Raw genomic sequence first — 19,346 nt, 5'->3', positions numbered from 1 at the left:
TTTTATCATACATATCCTTAATTTTATTAATTGTTCTGGCACACACTATTTCATTTGGTAGTGCATACCACTGATCAATTGCCCTGTTAGGGGAACTGAATTTCCTTACGTCTTTATCACTTCCCTTTTTATGTATTTTTTTTGCAGTGTCCTCTTGCTGATGCTTCCCCTTAGGTTATATACTCATTTTTGTCTATTTTCTCTTCCCCTGAGACACATTTATATAACATAATCATGTTTCCTCCTCTCCTGTAGTGTAGGTAGATTCAGTTTTTCTAGTCTTTCTTCGTAGCTTAGATCCCTTAAGCTTGTAACTCATCTTGTAGCGGCCCTTTGAACTTTTTCAATCTTGTTTATGTGTTTTTTGAGATGAGGACTCCAGACTACTGATGCATACTCCAGGGTTGGTCTGATGAATGACGTAATTATCTCCCTCAGCATGTCTTCATTTATGTATGTGAATGCTGTTCTCATATTAGCAAGCAGTGTATACATGTTCCGTACCTTCTCACTGATGTAGTCAACTGGAGATAGTTCGTTATTGATAATCACTCCTGGGTCCTTCTCTCTTTCTGATATGTGTAGGGTTGAACTTCCAAACTTATAATCCCAATCTGGTCCTTTTCCTCTTTTGCTAAACTTAATTACATGACACTTGTCCACATTGAATTCCATTTGCCATTTACTGCTCCATTCATGAAATTTATTTAATTTTTCTTGTAGCTCTGTACAAAAGTCTGTTAATAATTCTCCTTTGTAGTTTTGCATCATCAGCAAACACATTTAGATAGCTTTCATTTCAAGTGTTACTGTCTGTGTCATTTGAATACATTAAAAACATAATTGGTGCCAGCACTGAGCCCTGTGGGACTCCGCTAGTCACTTCCCTCCATGATGAGTAATTTCACCTTTGTACTGTTCTCATTACCCTTTATCGGAGAAAATCTTGCATCCAACAGTACAGGTTGCCTTGGATTCCTCATTGATGGTACAGTTTCCATAAAAGTCTTTGGTGCAGAACTCTGTCAAATGCTTTCTTGAAATCGAGATAAATCAAGGCTAACTGGAGGGGGGAGCCTTGGATAGGTACTGTCTACCCATCCTTCTCTTTTTTGTGATGTTTCTGCAATTATATCATAGTACCTTAATAGATTAGTAACACATGATTTTCCCTTTCTAAAACCAAACTGCCTCTGTTACCAGATTGTGTTCTTCTAGATGGTTTACCTAAACTTTTCTTATCAGCTTTTCTAGTATCTTAGTTACAACATTCATTAATGATAGTGGTCGGTAGTTGAGTGGATTCTGTCTATTCCCGTTCTTGAATAGCGGAACAATGTTTGCTTCTTCCAAATATCAGGTAGTTTACCTTGACCTAAGGATTACCCTGAATATTAAATACGTGTATATTGGTCTATTTAACTCTTTTGCACATTCCCTTGTCAGATTTACTTAACAATTCCTGTACATCTCTTTCTGATATTAATATACCTGGTAATGTGTGTAGGCATGCATGTTCTGTATTATATCTCTCAAAATTATTTTCTTCTGTAAAAACTGATTGGAAATTTTTAGTGCTTCACAAATATCTTTCTCTTGTGTATAGATGATCCCCTCGCCCGTAGTGGACTGTATGTTATCTTTAACTTTGGTTTTTCTTCGGATGTAGCTGTAAAATAGCTTCAGTTGACCACTACTTTTATTTGTTCGAGCGAACAAAGCAAGCAAGAACACCAAATTTAGTCACAGTTTGTACCCCCGACATATGTACCGTACCCAAGCGAAAGATTTATCACATCAGCAAGAAATGGGGGCAGAGGTCGGGAGGAAAACTCTGTTGTACAGTAGCGAACTTTTTTGGATATCTCAGCGAATTCTGAGGTTACAAAAAAGATAGACACCAATTTGGAAATCGCACAAAAATCATCAGTTATTTTCGTTTCATAGATAACTCGTAATTCCCAATGGTTTTTCCGTAAATCAAGGAAACAATTTTTGTATAAGGCAGAGTAGCATAACAGCCGGCTGCGCAAGAAGTAATGGTCTAAGGTTGCGTGAGTAGCGCAGCAGTATTTTCCAACGATTGCTGAGAGCAACCAGGTTTTGCCTTTTCAAAACAAATAATACCGTCTGTTTGTTTGTTTGTTTGTTTTTGGAAATTTTTGACTGAATCCGAGTCAGACCAGTACAATACCCTGATCGACGAAAGAAACTCTGAATTTCTGATTTTTTATTCGAATCGGAGTGCACCGTGAGATTTGGTGAAAGTAGTTTTTGTGGGTGTGCAAAAAGCAAAGTCAGCATTTGAATACTTTTACTACAGTGTACAGCTTAGCAAGTTGCTGTCTTTCTGAAGGCAATAGCTGTAAAATGTCAGGTAAGCAAATTAAGCATTCGTTACATTTCGTCAAGGAAGTGTGAGGGAATATTTTTGGTGTAATCTAATAAGTTCTTTTTGGTATTTTCGAGCCAGGAAATCAGAGGAAGATGACGAACCACGTGAGACAACATTCAGCATTGTCTGACTTGCTCGCTCGCTCGCTTGAACACGTTCCGCACTTTCAGTGTGGACTTCTATTACATGTTTATAATGTCTTCCTCAAACTGTCTTTGGGCTTCTTTTCTTATCCTTGTATGGTCGTTTCTTGCCTGTTTATAGTTGTTATATGCCCTCTCACTATTGAATCTTCCACAACGTCTCTTTTTTTTCTTTCGATTTTATGCATTGTGTGTGTGTGTGTGTGTGTGTGTGTGTGTGTGTGTGTGTGTGTGTGTGTGTGTGTTCTTACCTAATTGTATCTTTACAGGAATGAGTCAAGCTCGTACTGTCTCGTGTCTTAAACCATATTTATCGTACATATCCTTAAAATTGTGAATTGTTTTGGCACACGCTATTTCATTCGGTAGTGCATTCCACTGATCAATTGCTCTATTTGGGAAACTAAATTTCCTTACGTCTTTATCACCTCTCTTGGTATGCAGTTTTTTTGCAGTGTCCTCTTGATGATGCTTCCTCATAGGTTAAGTAATCATTTATGTCTATTTTCTCCTTCCCTGAGATGCATTTATATAGCATAATCATGTCACCTCTTTTTCTTCTCTCCTGTAGCGTTGGTAAATTCAGTTTATTTAGTCTTTCTTCGTAGCTTAGATCCCTTAAGCTTGGTACCCATCTTGTAGCGGCCCTTTGAACTTTTTCAATCTTGTCTATGTGTTTTTTGAGATGAGGACTCCAGACTACAGATGCATACTCCAGGGTTGGTCTGATGAGTGATGTTATTATCTTTCTTAGCATGTCTTCATTTATGTATGTGAATGCTATTCTCATATTTGCAAGTAGTGTATACATGTTCCGTACCTTCTCACTGATGTGGTCAGCCGGAGATAGTCTGTTATTGATAATCACACCTAGGTCCTTCTCTCTTTCTGATGTGTGTAGGGTTTTATTTCCTAACGTATAATCCCATTCAGGTCTTTTTCCACTTTTACCAAACTTGATTACATGACACTTGTCCACATTGAATTACATTTGCCATGTATTACTCCATTCATGAAGTTTATTTAATTCTTCTTGTAGCTCTTTACAAGAGTCTGTGTTAGTAATTCTCCTTTGTATTTTTACATCATCTGCAAACATATTTAAATAGCTTTCATTTCCAGTGTTATTGTCTGTATCATTTATATACACTAAAAACATGATTGGTGCCTGCACTGAGCCCTATGGTACTCCTCTAGTCACTTCTTTCCATGATGAGTAATTTCCTCTTAGTGCTGTTCTCATTTCTTTTCCTATGAGAAAATCTTGCATCCAACAATACAGTTTGTCTCGAATTCCTCCTTGATGGTACAGTTTCCATAAAAGTCTTTGGTGTGGTACTGTGTCAAATGCTTTCTTGAATTCTAAATAGATACTTTCCACCCATCCTTCTCTTTTCCTGTAATGTGTCTGTTACTCTGTCATAGTAGCTCAACAGATTAGTAACATGATTTTCCTTTTCTGAAATCAAACTGTCTTTCTGTTATCATATTGTGTTCTAGATGATTTACCCAAGCTTTCCTTATAAGCTTTTCTAATACCTTGCTTACAACACTGGTTAGCGATACTGGTCGGTAGTTGAGTGGATTTTGTGTGTTCCCTTTCTTGAATAAGGGAACAATGTTTGCTTTCTTCCAAATATCAGGTAGTTTACCTTGATTCAAGGATTTCTTGAAAATTAAAAATAATGGTTTACTTAACTCCTTTGCACATTCTTGTAACACCCAACATGAAATTTCATCAGGACCATTTGCTTTTCCTTTGTCTAATTTACTTAGCTCCTCTTGTATTACTTTTTCTGATGTTTGTATATCTGGTAGTATGTGTGGGCATGCTTGTTCCACATAATCCCTCTTAAATTTTTTTTCCTTTGTAAAAACTGATTGGAATTTCTTGTTTAGTGCTTCACAAATATCCTTCTCTTGTGTATAGGTGATTCCCTCGTCCGTAATGGATTGTATTTTATTTTTTACTGTAGTTTTGCTTCTGATATAGCTGTAAAATAGCTTCGGTTGATCACTACTTTTATTTATGATATCCTCCTCAAACTGTTTTTGGGCTTCCCTCCTTATTCTTGTATAATCGTTTCTTGCATGTTTGTAATTAATATATGCCCTTTCACTATTGTGTCTTCTGTATCTATTCCACAACAAATCTCTTTTTTCTTTTGATTTTTTACATTCTGTATTGAACCATTTCTTTCTTTTCTTTTCTTTTCTGCATCTTTGTGCTGTGGGATGTACTTCTGGACTCCTATTTCATAAAGTTCAGAGAATTTTTTTATATAGCATTTAAATCTTGTCCTCTAAGCTCCTTTCCCCAATCAATTTCTAAGAAGTACTTCTTTAGGTCATGATAGTTTCCCTTTTTATAGTTTAGGCTCTTTTTGTAACTTTCATTGCTGTTAACTATGTCATATGCAATCCTGAAGTTGCAATTTAGTACTGCATGGTCGCTTTTGCCGAGTGGAGGGTGGTATATTAAATTGTCAATATCGTTTTCTTGCCTAGTAAATATTAGATCTAGCACTGAGGGTACATCGAGTCCTCTTTTTCTGGTGCTTTCCCTTACATGTTGCGTTAGGAAAAACTCTTGCATGAGATCCAGGAGCTTTTGGTCCCAACAGCTTCCTTGGCTTATTATATCTAGAGTATTCTAATTTTTATTTATATTAAAATCTCCAGTTGGTATACGGTAATTCTTTCCGATTTCTCTTCCATTTTATGTAGTAATGATCTTAAACTATGAATTGTATTCTCTGCCAGGTCCTCATACTCGTCTCTTTCCCATGTATTTGACTTGGGTGGCCTGTACGAATTGGCTACAATTACTTTCCCTTCAGATGTATTGATCTCTACTGCAATCAGTTCTACTTGTGAGGGTATATCTAGTTCTATTTCTTTGACTTTTAGATTTTTCTTAGTTAATATTATAATTCCTCCTCCTTTTTTTAAATTCCTATCTCTTCTCCATATATTTTATTCCTCTAAGTTTAGGATGTCATTTGATAGCCTTGGTGTTAATTTTGTTTCAGTTGTGGTTCATTTTCTTTGACATAATCATTCATCTCTAATAATTTAGATACTATTCCATCCACATTTGAGTACATCAACTTTATCATCTTGTTTATATACTTGTCATGACATGGTTTTACTACCTTCCTCCTTTTTATTCCATCCTGTTTGTGTACCTCTTTCGTACCTGCAATCCTATTACTTTGTTAAAAAAATGTGTTCTTCTCTTCTTCTGATTTTCCCTCATTTTTTGTTTGTGCTTCCTTCCTCTTCTCTTTCAGTAATTCCAGTTCCTCTTGTGTTAGGCATCTTTTTATCCATACATTTTTTAACTCTCTTTTTCCATAAGATTCTTTGCATTTTTTAGTATCTCCTCCACGGTGTTTACACTCTGGAAGGTTACCTTTAAGGGTCTTGACTTGCTTTTCTCGTATTTCCCTAACCTTTTGTGTTCCTCTATGTCTTTACTACAGATTTCCTCCGATACTTCTTTCAATATGCCCATTACATTTGCCATTTCCTTTTTGTCTCTTGAGATCTCGTTTTTTACTTCTTCCTCTTCTATACCAGTGGTTACTATAGATTTGTTGATATCTACTGAATCTCTGACTAACTTTGGATTGTTTTGAATTATACTTTTCACTTCCTTTTTAATGTTTTTTTCTTCCACCCTTGTTTCTAAGTCTTTCTTTACTTTCACCATTTCAGCATACGCGGTTTCCACATCATTTTTGTAGCTTTGCACAGCTTCATTCACCTGTGTTATCTTTTCCTCGATATCACTGCTCTGGTCTATCAGACTGCTTACTTGCCTATTTGTCTCTGTATCATTTTTGAACTCTTCCATAACACTCTCGTGGTTGACTACTGTACTTGCCATTTGACTAATTTTTCTCCTAAGTGAACCCAGTTCTACTGTCAGCTCACCTATGGTTATGTCTTTCTTGTTGACTTCCTTTCCTAATTTTTCTATTTCTTCCTTTTGCAAGTGCATCTGTTTCTCAATTTCATTAATCTCATTTTGAAAAGCCGTCTGAAGCCTGTGTACTTGTTCAACCAGTTTATTGTGAGTCTCCATTTCAACCAGTTCTTGGTAGAAATCATTGTCCTGCTTTTTACCTTTATCCCTTTTCTTTTTCAAATTTGCATTACTAAAGTATGTGGTCATGTTGCAGTACTAAAAGCACATATGGTACTTACATTCCCTGGGGCAGTTGTAGACTAAACAAACGATCAGCTGATTGTGCGCATTCTTACTCTAATTTGGTTTCTTTTCTGTTTGAACAAGTCTTGTTTAAAACTTCTTCTTTCTTTCTTTCTTTCTTTTTTTTTTTATATATTAGAACACCATTTAGTCTAACCTGGTACAGAGCTTGACTTATATAAAGATACTAATTTATATAATGCCACTGGCCAAGTTGGCCGTTTATGGAGCTATGGCGGCGAGCGTCTGGTCACCTCGGTGCCTTGTGTGTGTGTGTGTGTGTGTTTACCCCTCACCTTATCCTTAGATGAGAAAAACAAGTCAGGATGATGATGATGATGATGATTTCTGAACTCCATCCCCACAGGTAAAACTTGAGTTACACATGCACGGAACATCATTATCATCCTCATCCTCATCCTCATCTTCATCATCAATAGTCTTATTTTCATCATCATTAACATCAACACCCCTGGCTCCCCGCTACGTCGAGTACTACCGTAACATACGCCCAGCCATTCTGCGTGACATCCTGCGCATCTACAAGGCGGACTTGGAGCTGTTTGGCTACCGGGTTCCTGGCTTCCTTCGACGCTTCCTCTGATGACAGGGTGGGTGAGAAGAGCCTAATTTTATACAGTCCTCTTTCCCTGCTTTCCTTTTCTCCCTGTGTACCTCCCACATCTCCCTGTCTGCCTCCCATTCCTCCCTGTCTGCCTCCCATTCCTCCCTGTCTGCCTTCCATTTCTCCCTGCCTACCTCATATTCCTCCCTGTCTGCCTCCCACATCTCCCTGTCTGCCTCCCATTCCTCCCTGTCTACCTCCCACATCTCCCTGTCTGCCTCCCATTCCTCCCTGTCTGCCTCCCATGTCTACTTCCCATTTCTCCCCGTCTGCCTCCCATTTCTCCCTGCCTACCTCATATTCCTCCCAGTCTGCCTCCCATTTCTCCCTGTCTGCCTCCCACTTCTCCCTTTTTACCTCCCATTCCTCCCTGTCTGCCTCCCATTTCTCCCTGTCTGCCTCCCATTCCTCCCTGTCTGCCTCCCATTCCTCCCTGTCTACTTCCCATTCCTCCCTGTCTGCCTCCCATTCCTCCCTGTCTGCCTCCCATTCCTCCCTGTCTACTTCCCATTCCTCCCTGTCTGCCTCCCATTCCTCCCTGTCTGCCTCCCATTCCTCCCTGTCTGCCTCCCACATCTCCCTGTCTGCCTCCCATTCCTCCCTGTCTGCCTCCCATATCTCCCTGTCTGCCTCCCACATCTCCCTGTCTGCCTCCCATTCCTCCATGTCTGCCTCCCATTCCTCCCTGTCTGCCTCCCATTTCTCCCTGTCTGCCTCCCATTCCTCCCTGTCTGCCTCCCATTCCTCCCTGTCTGCCTCCCATTCCTCCCTGTCTGCCTCCCATATCTCCCTGTCTGCCTCCCATTCCTCCCTGTCTGCCTCCCATTCCTCCCTGTCTGCCTCCCATTCCTCCCTGTCTGCCTCCTTTTCCTCTCTATTCACTTTTCATAATTCTTCTCATTCGTCTACATCTCCATTCTCACTCTGCCCTTTCCCTTCCTCCCGTCCTTCCCTTCCTTCTTTCCTCTCCTCCCTTCCCTGCTTTCACTTCCTGCCTTCCCTCGCTCGCTCCCTCCCTGCTTTCCATTCCTCCCTTCCCTGCTTTCACTTCCTCCCTTCCCTCCCTCCTTCCCTCCCTCCCTCCCTGCTTTCCATTCCTCCCTTCCCTCCCCCCCAAGTACGTCTTTTCTCCCTTCCTTCTCTGTCTACTTTTCCCTCCTCCTTTGCCAACCTTTCTTCTTCCATCCTCTCTCTCTCTCTCTCTCTCTCTGTAGTCAGACGCCATAATCCCGTAGTGGGTGGCCACAAACAAATCTCCTCCATGTCGTCCTGTCCCCTGCCATTTCACTGCCCTCCCCCCAGCTTGTGCTTCCGTAACTCTTATTTCAGATCTTCCTTGTTTAGAAATTGGTAAATATACATAAGCTAAGGGTAGGCAGTCAATTCCCTAACACCTCGTTCTTAGCGACTTAATGTGCATATTGCCCCCTGATATTCTGTTGTATGTTAGTTATGTATATTTCTTTCGTGTCGACAAAATTTGCTTCAAGAACACGCAAGAGCATAACAAGGTTTAATGTGAAAAATAAATCGCCGAGGAAGGGGTGTTACGGAATCTTCAAGAGCACTGGAAAATATGGTCCCATCTGAAGAAATAAAAGGCCGGTCGAGATTGAGTTGGAATTTAGGTCTGTTTTGTGTATAATGTAAACTGGACTCTGAACTTACTGGCAACCTACCGTAATATTGTCCTCCTCCTCCTCCTCCTCCTCCTCCTCTCATCATCATCATCATCATCATCATCATCATCATCATCATCATCACTGTTTCCTACTTTTAAAAATGTAATTACTTAGAATCCAAAAACAAAGACATAGGACAAAAGAACAACTCCCATCCAGCATGCCTGTCAGTCAAGCCTTGGAAATCCTGCCACCACTTCACCAACAAAACCGTTTAGATCCGGTTCATATACATGTGACGGATAGTTTCTCAGTCGACTTACAGAAATGTTCGGTCCACAAAAATGTATTAAAACATGTAAAAATAAGTAAAAAAAGAGTTGTGTGACGTTTCCACCTATGCGTCGATAAGTCTTGTAATTGTGCACCTGTGTGATGTATCCTCATTTGTATCGCTATTATAACCTGGATATAAAAAGGGACCTGAGTGATTTTTCTTAGTGACATGTATGACTATTTCTGTGTTTCAGAAATCTTCATTTTGTCCTACAGAACGCAAAACACAACAGGAATCTCAAAACTTTTTTGTTGCGCATATGGATTCAGTCCCCAAGAGATGAATGGAGGTTTTTTGATCATGCAATATCATCAACAGACGCACAAACCGGCCATCCAGCCTTAAGTGAACCTGAATGCGGTTGTTTACCCTCGGAACCCAACACCTCACATGCAATTAATATGGGACTGGCTGTAATCATTTTCTGTTTTGAAATGTGCCCTGAGACGCAAGGCGTACTCTGTGAAAGCAGATCGTGCATACTTCCTGCTTGTGTTTGTTCTTGTTCTGTTGGAGAACGAATTGAAATAAACCGTTGCTACTCCCATACCTATAACTGCAGTATTTTCTCAGGGAGCCCACCATTCACTCCCTTGCTGTAGTGCCACCATCAGATGATTCTGCACTTGTTTCATGTAACCAAGGAAACAACTTATTACGTCAGGTTTGACCATATAGGCAGGTGAACGCCTGATGGGTTAACGCATATCCGGCGGGGTGGTTGGTGTTTCTTGCCTACAATATTGCATTCAAGGATGATCGATTTGTCACTCTCACATTAAATGTTTAGACTAGGTAGCCTAGCCTGGGAACCCTGTGTTCCTGAGGAGGTAGTAAAGGATTGGATGGTAGATGGATCGGCCTTGTCCCACTGCCCATTAGCATCCTTGCCCATCTCTCTTCACCCACCTCACCCTTTTTTCTACCTCCCAACATCGAACTGTTCCAGCTGCTGACGCCGTTTTTCACAGAGTCCATCACAGGATGTATTCAGCCACCCTGCTCGAGAACTCACCGTCATTTGGACTCGCCCCATGCATATTTTAAAATTCTGCCTATGATGTGCACATTACTGACCAACTTATTTCACACATGCTTCACCCAGCATACCTCTCGTCATTCCAGGCTATCCCTCTCCGATTCGTCTTTACACCTCATTCCCTCCCCCACTCGTCTTTTACACCCCACTCGTCTTGACACATGACGCCCTTCCCCACTCGTCTTGACACCCTCTAAGTCTACTAATAGTAGACTTAGGACACCCTGTTCCCTACCCCACTCCACATCTGAAAGACCAAGACTGATATTACCAAAAATCGTTGGACTGAATTTGCTGCTTTTTGGCAATGCCTTATAGGAGTGACTTGAACTGTACTGATCGGAATCCATACGTTGAACGAGAAGGGATCTCAAAAACTCTAAGTTCTGGACTGCCATATGTCATAAATTTCACTGCATTTGTAAGACTTTTTTTTTTTGGCACACCCCTTCACAGGAATGACCCGAATCATTCACTATGGATCAGAGTCGACCTGAGGAACCTAAAGAGACTAAAAAAGTAATTACATTTACTGAAAAAGTCTTAAAATAATCTGTATAATTCTGAACATGGGAGAAACGAAAATGGATAACAAGAGCAGAACAACTTACCTGAATGAAGCTGAACGGGAATGGAGGTGAAGGCATTGAATGACTCTAATCGGAGGTGAATGGCCCTGACCTGACAAACTCACTTGACTGATATGAAAGACCTGACTGGACCTTACTGACCTCAGGGAACGTAGCTGGACCAGAACTGCCCCCACCTGGCCTTTGTTATTTGGCCAGGCCTGGTGGTCTAGTGGGTAAAGGCTCTCCAACCGAATGGGGCCGCAGGGTTTACATCCGAGGGTTGGTTGGGGTTTATTACGATCATAATGCCGTTCAGGGGAAAGTGAGGTTGGTCTTCCTCGCCTTAAATGTCGTGACTAGCCCCGGGCCTCTGCACTTCTCATGGAGTAAGAAAGGAATGGATGATGATTAAAGGATTGATGTTTATGCATTTACTGTTTCTCTCTTCCTTTTTTTTTTTTTTTTTATACAGGAGCGGTAGTGTCTGTGGTTCTGAGGGTTGCAGTGGTGGAGGAAATTCAAGGACGGGTCAGGTTGTGAGTCAGCCACGGGGACGTACACAAGCTACTACTCGCACACACACATGAACCCCGTGAGATGTGAGGCAGATTAGCAAGAGCAATTGGAATGACTCTAAATTAGAAGTTCGTATAAATAACTACAATATCAATAATTATAACCTAATAAGTAGGTCATGTGCTGACAATTAATAAACATTAACTCATGTGTGGCAGATATACTGCCATATAGAAAATATTCCAGACAGCAGGCTTTTATATACATGCTTACAGAAGCACGAAAGGCGTAACAGAAACTCATGAGCAAGGTCGAAACTAACATGGGCAGACACGAGAAGGCAGCTCTAATGGCAACAGCAAGGAAATGGAAAATTACAGAAACAGATGTGCTCATCAGCTTACGCATCGGAAATTGCTCAAAATTACGTATCATACAATGACAGAAACTCTTACTGGTAAATTTCACCTCATTATTTAACACTTGAACAAGCAGTAACACTCAACCAGGCCAGCTGCGCTCACACGGTTTGGATATTTATAAAACTCTTCGCTATTCACACAAGTGTTAAGCATGATGTTAAGAACACAAGCGAATAATGCATGCTTTGAATGATACCTGAGAAGATAAGCAAATTGATCGGCCACACATAACACGCCCACACCTAAGAAAGAATTTTCCAGGGGAAAATTCGTCCTTAGGAGCGCGACAGCCAGTCGGCGGTCACGTTATCTACCCCCTTGATGTGCCCTGTGTTCAAGCTATACTCTTGCAAATAGAGGCTCCAGCGGGTCAGCCTTTGATTCTTACTCTTTAGCGGATTCTAAAATTTCAAGGGGTAATGATCGGTATAAACTGACTGTCGCCCCAAAAGAAGGTATATATAAAGTTCTGCAGGGCAAGGATCGGAGCAAAAACTGTAGTTCCTTTTCAATAACGAAATCATTACGTTGGGCCCCAGAAAACATAGCACACAGGATGCTCAGTGCCCAGACCGTCATTCTGTAGGAGTACAGCTCCTGCTCCTACATTGATGGCATTCACGGCCAGTTTGAAAGGCCTTGAAAAATTAGGAGCAACCTCACAGGGTAATAACTCAAAATTCCCTTTACAGCCTTAAAACCACTTTCACAATCTTCGGTCCTACAGAATTTCTTTCCTTTCTTTAACAAGTCTGTCAGTAGGACCACAACACTTGAAAAGTTCTTGATAAACCGTTTATAATAACCAGCAGTGCCCAAGAACCTCTGAAGCTCACGCCTGGTTTTAGATGCGGGAGTGTTCTTAACGGCCTCCACCTCTGAAGAAGAGGGACAGACACGACCGTGACCAACTACGTAGCCAAGGCACTGAATCTGAACCTGAATAAATTCGCACTTCTTTAAATTAGCGACAAGGTGAGCGTCTGAGAGCCTTGAAAGCCCAAGTATCGCTGAACACCACTGCATCATCCAAGTACACCACACAGTTTGGAAGCCCACTAACAACTCGGTTCATAAGTCTCTAAAAGGTAGCTGGGGCATTTTTCATCCCGTGTGGCATCACATTACAACGATGAGTTTGACCACGTCACAAAACACGAGATTTTTTTCGCCTGCCTCGTCAAGGGCACCTGCCAGAAGCACTTCCTAAGGTCCAGCTGAGTAATGTAGTGAGATGAATCAGTGCGGTCAGCACAGTCTTCTAATCGAGGCAGGGATATGTGTTGGTCCTAGTCAGAGCGTTGAGTCTGCGGTAGTCAGTGCAGAATCTCGCTGTACCTTCAGGCTCGGGCTGTAGGGTCACAGGGGAGCCCCACGGGCTCACACAGGGGGAGATAAGATTGTCCAGCATGTAGTTCAGCTCCTGGCGGAGACGTCCTAGGTGCTGGGGGCAGACACAATAAGGTGGCAACTTAATAGGGAGCATGTCACTCACATCAGTATTATGCTTGATCCAGGTTGTCTGCCCAAGGGAGCTACCAAAGACATCCTTAAATGAAGAAAGCAGTGTTCGTAGTTGTCGAGACTGATCTCCTGGCAAATGCAAAACCTTCTCATCAAGGAACAATCAGGCCTCAATGTTGCTTTGCCAGGCACTTGCAGTATCGAGCTCAAAGTCCTCCTCATTTTGCTCTTGGGTTACCAAACCAGGGTTGGCATGGGTGGCTCCCCGGATACCTACCCACTTGCCCATCCGGGCCGGATTTTTTAGTTTAAAAAACCCGGGCAGGTAATTTTAAAAAATAATAGTAAATATGTATATTAATTAATTAATTAATTATATACATATACATGCATACACAAATTTAAAGACCGAGTGCTTCATGCAATGTGCAGTTCCAGTCTCATGTCCTAATGGCAGTGCTCCAGGCAGCCCTATTCAGAGCTGCCTCACTTGTCAGGTTTTTAAATTCAAGATCAGATAGTATAGTCTGATCCCACGTCTTTCTAGGTCTAACCCTTGGTGCTACTCCCTCCACGTTCACCAACTTGCATATTTTCACCCAGCTTAGTTCATCCATCCTCTCCACATGCCCAAACCAAGCAAGCCTGCTTGTGTGCATCTCATCGTTGATACTCTTGATATGTAACCGTCTCCTCAGTTCTTCATTAGATATCCTATCTTGCGTTTTGGCTCCACACATCCATCTCACCATTCTCATCTTATTACGTTCCATTCTGTTTATATCATCTGCTTTGACAGGCCACATTTCTGAGGCATATGTCATTGCGCTTCTAACACATGAAGCGTACACCTTTCCCCTTCCCTTCAAGGCGAGTGGGAGTCTTCTCATGGTTAGAACTGACAGCAGTCCTCTGATCTTTCCCCTGCCACATCTGATTCTGGCGATTGTGGCGGCCTTGGCCCCACCACCGGCAAAGATGGTATCTCCAAAGTAGCAAAACTTGTCCTCCATCTCCAGTGTCTCGTTGCTAAAGTTCACACTCTCAAGCCGGTATTTCAACACAGTCTCATCTTTGCATACTAAACATACAAGTTTCTCAGCTTATGTAATTTAAAATGGCTGGCCAGCTTACGCAAGTAATTCATTTTTTATTTACAGGTTGAATTTAAAAATACAATAAAATACTACAGATGAATAAAAAAAAAAAAAAAGTACCCATTAAGGTTTATTTTATTTTATGCACTCAAAACAATTTGCTGAACATAAAGTTAATTTTTTCCGTATTTTCTTGCCAGTAAATTGTCAAAATTGCATAATATGCTGTGAATGTGTATCTTAGTATGTTATCACTGTACAATGCTTCGTAACATTTTATGGTAAGGTAGTATTGCTAGTCCATTATTTCATTATTCATAACTATTATACATATTGTAATTTACTCGAATTTTCATCTTTGAAGCTTAACAATTGATTTCCGCAGTACAGTACATACTTAGTCCATTATTTTGTTATGGTACACTCAAATATTATATGGAAAAGTAAAACAAACTAAAATGTTAAATTTTGTACTGTGACTAAACTGATATTTGATAACTGGTTTTTAAAACCTTCATTTCTCTTAAAAACACTCAAACAAAATATATAGGCTACAGCAGATTGTAGCATATAGTTGCATTAATAAAATTCAGTAGCTTGGTAGTTGAAAAGCTCTAACAGTCCACTAAGGTGAGTTGTTACCTTGAATAAGAAGTTATGAGCAATTTAGCATCGTTCAGAAGCGGGATTTGCTAGTTAGGCAGTACTGGTGGGTTCCCTGTGGTTCTCGTAGTTACTGTTACGTGTCAAAGGTGCCAGTTAGCCTGCTGTTTGTGAGCGGAGGTATTTTGTAAAGTTATGCATTATATTTTATGCGTTTTCTGTATAATGTTTGTGTTTATGTTTGTAATGCTAAATAATTTAGTGTTATGCATTGTAAGAAAACTCTGGATATTTTGGTCTTTTTGGGTGTTTCTGTGTTGGTAAAGATTGCTTCCTTGAACATGTAGTAGATAATTCTAGTATTTAGGGAGCTTATATAAAGAGGTAGAAGAGCCTAGGGCAATTTCGTTTCAGTTGTACTTTCAGTTTAGTTCAGTGTCAGTGCAGTTTATGAATATTGTATAGGTCCGGTACTTGTGAAAACAGTGAAGTTGGCAAGCATTAAGTGTAATTCTTTGGAAAAATAAAGACAGCTAACTTAAGAAGCCTTTATCTACAACGCCTGAGCTGATTCTTGTGTGCTGCACACCGAAAGGCTGACCATAGGAAGAAAAACAACGTCCTTCCAATATTGAACTACTGCTGTTGGAGCCTGTGGCAGTGTAGGACAGGGACATAACAGCATCAGTATCAAGGATTAACTAATAGGCCTATCAAATTAAATGGTGTGGTGCACATTAAATAAATAAATAAAACTACTTATTAATGTTACCAAATCTTCTATTCTTGAATAACTAGTACCTGAAAAAAGTTACTATACTGTGGTCACTTAGCACTTTACTAATCTTCGACCTTCCTCATAAGTAACTTATTCCACCTCACTAGTTATATCATTTTTTTTTAAATTTCCCAGTCTGCTTCTTAGTTTTGTGTGAACGTGTCCAAAGGTAGAAAAAATCTTCTCAGTTGAAGCAGAGCTTGCTGGACAAATCTATCATAAAGGAACAAAATTCAGGTGTAACAAGACAAGTCCAACCCTAATGGAGCTACCATATATTCGCACCTCACAAGCACACCTACCGTACTCAAGCTACTCCGTCAACCACAACCAACTCACATACAGGTAAACTACCTAGATTACATCTGCACCACCAATGACCCAGGACTGGATTATAGCAGTAACACTGTGGACACCTTCACCTCCGACCCTTTAGGATTATACTGTATAGAGTAATACAGATTAGTACATCATTCAGGAGAATCATCAGACCATGAAAATACATCATCACCATACCTGCCAAACAGGAAGGTACCATACGGAACAAGCTGGAACGTTGGTAAGAATTATAGACCTACATCAACCGACGAGTTCAACGAGGACCTAGTAAACAATCTAAAGTCAGCAATTAACACCAGTAAGAAAGGAGGACAGAGAAGTCAGCCGAACGCCATAGAGATGGTACAATACTGTAGAGACGAGGCAGTTCAAAGGATCAACAGACAGCATAAATGAAAGTAAAGAAGACATGAGACAGTAATCTGAGCTCTAAAAACCTAACGATTTTTAAGAGAAAGGAAAAGCAGGTTGAACAAGTAAACCTTAAGACGTGAGAGAAACACAGGACCAACATCCTTCAGATCATCAACCATCAGACATCACAGCAAGGGACAGCGAGGAAGATCAGTATCATCCAAGGAATGAAAAAGAAACAACCACTACACAGTAATCCAACAGCGAAGGTAGAGGAATTCATACAGCATTGGTCATCGATATTCAGTGAAAAAAAAAAAATACCGTTCAGAATAAGACATGCAGTTCAGAAGAGAATTACAAAGCACAGTAAGGTAGGTGACGCACTATGCAAGGCGCATGAAATGGATGCCAAGCCTATCAGCGAAGAGGAATTCAAGACGAGAGGATCAGCAGCACACGAGATAGACAGAACCACCTATGCAGCAGCACACGTCTTGCAGCAAACTCTCATTCCTTTCCCGTTCACCTCTCTAATGCATGAGTTAACCGTTACTCCCAGTCCTTCGTATATGCAACAGGGCAATTTCGGATCTGTCTTCCTCTGTCTGTATTTCCCTCTGTCTATGATCTCCAGTCTTTTAAATGCAGTGTGTCAAGGCATCTGGAAATGAACGGATCTTGAATTTGGCTGTGTTATTTTGCTTTTATTTTTTCTTGGAAGAAACATTATTGCGGGCTTCTGGCCTTTGGTTCTTTTTTCCTTGCATAAAATACAGTTACGAAGTTTCTTGCACTGATCAGTGTAAATCGCATACCCCGTCTGTACAACATGCTATGGATCCATCAACAAAGCCTGCAAGAAGGCCATCATAATCCCCATACCGAAACCAACAAAGCCAGCAGAGTACACACCAATTTCTCAAACATCTTGGCCCGTATTCTCGTCACTGAAGAAAGCTCCCTAACATTTTATCCTAAGCGATTTATTTTTGAATACGGTTCGTCAACATTCTTTGGAATGTCATTTATGCAGTGTATGATGATACTGGAAGGATTTACATAACAGAACTGGACGGCAAGGTGTAATAAGGAAAATACATAGTTTAGAAAAAGGTGTTAGGGAATTTCCTTGAGCGATAGAATACGGGCCCTTGTCTCTGCTGGTTCTTCGTGAGGATTGCTCGCAACAGGCTCCTGCATGTGTGTACAGTGAGCAACAGTAGTCGTGTCGCGGTTTTGTCCGAAGATTAAATGTAACTCGTGAAACATTATGAACCGTCCGTATGACAGACGGCGGAATGTACCAGACGCTTAGCCCGTTAGCTTATGTTTTCACCAGATTTCACGACACGATTATTGTTGCTTACTGTACATGCATATATTTATACGTGTATGTGTGTGACTTGTGTGTGTGTGTGTGTGTGTGTGTGTGTGTGTGTGTGTGTGTGTGTGTGTGTGTGTGTGTGTGTGTGTGTAAGTGTGTGTGCGCGCGCGCATGTGTGTATACGTGTATGAACTTGTACGTGTGTGTGTGTGTGTGTCTAAAAAAGATAAGAAAGGTGTTTATGGACATTCGTCGTAAAGAAAATGTGCCGGGTTTGAAGTGAACTGGTGATGAAATGAGGGAATGACACCAAATTCTGCAAGTATTAGGAGGAAAGAAAGAAGAAAGAAATTGAGCATATATAATATGGTAGTGAATGATGTCTATAATGATTCAAGGCAACAGCGTGGTGAGGTAAGATTGATTGAAGTCTTCACCATAATGCATGTATAACAACTGGGTAAAAGTGTTGCGGCAAATGTTGGGCAAGACTGAATGCACAGGTGTGTGGAAGGTTATTATCAGGCAGGTATATCATGTCCCAATGTATATTACTCCCACCTCTCTCTCCCTCTCTCTCTCTCTCTCTCTCTCTCTCTCTGTCATAAGATTGGTTGGAGTCTGTTCACCATAATGCATAAATAACTAGAATGGCACTCAGTAGAGCGCATATCTCCGTCAACGCCCTATCTCGCGTTGTTAAAGGAAGTGAAAAAAAAAAAAAAATCCTTGATCCGCACCTTTATCCGGTTCCGCACCAAAATATATTGGAGTCTATTCGGAGCCAAGGCCCATTCTTCTACCACGTTTCGTGGAAATCCGTCCAGTAGTTACTATGTAATCTTGCTCACAAACCAACCAACAGACAAACAAACAAACGGACAGGGGTGAAAACATAAAACTCCTTGGCGGAGGTAATAACTGTGTGAATGTGATGCGGCAAATGTTGGGCAAGACTAAATGCACAGGTGTGTGGAAGGTTATTAATGTCATGTGCCAGTGTATATTATCCCCACCTCTCTCTCTCTCTCTCTCTCTCTCTCTCTCTCTCTCTCTCTATATATATATATATATATATATATATATATATATATATATATATATATATATATATGAACAGATGCGTTTACCATATCCATCCCTATCTGATTGGAATGAAAGCTGCGGTGTTGTAGCAGAGGACATTCAAGAACTGAGCACTGGATTTGTCTTTGTAATGGTTAACTACTATTTCAATCATAAATAAGCCTAACTTTTTTCATTATTACCTTTTATTGGGGTGCTTCCTCACTTCCTCAGTTACAGCCCCTGGGCTAATAAAGTTTTATCCATCTATCTGTCTATCTATCTATCTATCTGTCGATCTGTCTGTCTGTCTATCTATCTGTCTCTCCATCTATTTATCTGTCAGTCTATCTGTCAGTCTATTTATCCATCCATCCATCCATCCATCTATCTGTCTATCTGTTTATCTACCCATATATTTTTTATTAATTA

Source organism: Coenobita brevimanus, chromosome 86, assembly GCF_032717465.1.
Source record: "Coenobita brevimanus isolate Jiangsu-jjx chromosome 86, ASM3271746v2, whole genome shotgun sequence".
NCBI classification, from domain to species: Eukaryota; Metazoa; Arthropoda; class Malacostraca; order Decapoda; family Coenobitidae; genus Coenobita; species Coenobita brevimanus.
The sequence above is the reverse complement of the archived record's forward strand: the minus strand, read 5'-3'. Positions refer to the sequence as shown.